The 2,140-nt window shown below is 36.4% G+C and overlaps 1 pseudogene; it reads right to left on the bottom strand.

Annotated features, from left to right (window-relative positions):
- Positions 1-345: 345 nt before the first annotated feature.
- On the bottom strand, positions 346-749 carry LOC119230974 (60S ribosomal protein L32-like; annotated as a pseudogene).
- Between the last annotated feature and the right edge of the window lie 1,391 nt (positions 750-2,140).

Raw genomic sequence — 2,140 nt, 5'->3', positions numbered from 1 at the left:
ATTTATCTATTTATGGACATTAGGGCTGCGTCCACCTCTTGGATATTGTGAGTAGCACTGCTATGCAATGGGTGTGAAAATATCTTCACAAAACCCTTCCTACAATTTGCTTGAATATATACCCAATATATCCAGATTGCTGGATCATGTGGTATTTTTATTTTTAATATTTTGAGGCACTAGCATACTGCTATTCATAGCAGTTGCACTATTTTATTAATCCCACCAGCAGTTCAAAAGGGTTCCAATTTCTCCACAACTTGGTCAACGCTCTTTTTTTTTCATAATGTATTTACTTTTTCAGTTTTATGGTTTTATTAACATAATACACACAAGCTGAGCAGGCTATTCATTCTCTTCACTGGACAGCCTGGCATTGCGATTGGTGACTCGGACAGCCAGCTGTGCCACTCTTTCCACAGTGGCTCTGAGGTTCTTGGAGGAAACCTTGTGAGACCTCAGCACATATGGTTTGTCGCACATCAGCAGCACTTCCAGCTCCTTGGCATTGGGCACCAGGAACTTGTGGAAGCCCCTGGGCAGAATGTGCTTTATTTTCTTCCTGTTGCCATCTTCAGTGTAGGGCATCAAGATCTGGCCACTGAGCCTTCTATACACTCTATTATCAATGCATCTGGGTTTCTGCCATTTATGCTCAGTTTTGACATATACATCTACTGATTTTGGATTAGCTTTTTGATCCTCTTTTTGACAATCTTGGACTTCTCAAGGGATCTGGAGGCAGCCATGACACTAAACAGAGACCTGCCATTGCTTTAGGCAGCATGGCAGAAGAGAGGGCTATTTTCTGTTTATTTTGTTGTTGTTGTGTTAAATAACAACTATCCTAATGGGTGTGAAGTGATATGTCATTATAGTTTTGATTTGGGTTTCTCTGATTATTGATGATATCAAGTATCTTTTCATAAGTTTTATCAGTCAATTGGAAATACTTATTTTCCAATTTTGATGCATTTTATTTCTTTTGTTTCTTTATCTCTCTGGATAGGACTTCCTTTACTAACTAGAAATGGCTTGAGTAGACATACTTGTTTTGTGTCTAATCCTAGAGGAAATACTTTGTCTTTCACTATTGATGTTAGTAATGGCCTTTTCATACAAGACTTTATTATGTTGAAGTTGTTTCCTTATATTCATATATATTTGTTTTTATTATGAAAGTGTGTTGAGTCTTATCAAGTGCTTCTTCTTCATTGATTGAAGTGCTCATGTGGTTTTTGTCCTTTATTTTGTTAACATAGTGTATTGTATTAACTGATTTTCATATGTTGTTGAGCTAGCCTTGCTTTCCAGGAATAAGTCCCTTGTTCATGGTGGAACAATTCTTTTAATGAGCTGCTGAATTTGGTTTTCTAATATTTCATTTGAGATCAGGGTAATAGAGATCTCATAGAATGAGTTTGGAAGTGTTTCTCCTTCTTTCATATTTGGAAGAGTTTGGGGGAGAATTAGAATTAATTATTGTTTAAATGTTTGGCAGAATCATCTCCCATGAAGCCATCTGTTCCTGGGATTTTCTTTGTCGGGAGGTTTTTGATTACAAACTCTATCTTCTAACTCATTATTGGTCTGCTCAGATTTTCTATTTCTTCATGATTCAGTCTTGGTGGGTTGTGTATTTATGAATACTCATTTCTATATTATCTTATTTTTAGGCATGCAATTGTTCATAGACTCAATCTTTTTTATTTTTATGACATATTTCATTTCAGATTTTAATTAAATGAGTCTAATCTTTTTTTCTGATTGGATGCATTCTTTCCTCATTCCCTCATTGTCACTTGCTGAGAATCGGGAAAATGGCAATATCTGGATCAGCCATGAATCCTTGTGGGAATGTTAATAGAGCCAAATAAGCATCACAAATCCTCATGTGACTTTACAGGGAAATACTTGTTTCTTGATTAAACTATTGTATTTTGTATTTTCCTTGTGATAGTAACTTGGCCTGTACCATATTTCTACCTTACCAAAATGCTGCATTGACTGAAGTAATTATATATTGTTGGCTTTCTTCTTTATTGGCATCCCTGATTGAAATATTATAACTAGGGCCTCCCTGGTTGCGCAAGGGGTTAAGATGAAGCCTGTGAAGCTGTCCACAGCCACTGCAGCATGA

The sequence above is a fragment of the Talpa occidentalis genome, unplaced genomic scaffold (genome assembly GCF_014898055.3).
Source record: "Talpa occidentalis isolate TD23 unplaced genomic scaffold, MPIMG_talOcc4v2.1 talOcc4.10, whole genome shotgun sequence".
Lineage (NCBI taxonomy): Eukaryota > Metazoa > Chordata > Mammalia > Eulipotyphla > Talpidae > Talpa > Talpa occidentalis.
The sequence above is the reverse complement of the archived record's forward strand: the minus strand, read 5'-3'. Positions and strand labels throughout refer to the sequence as shown.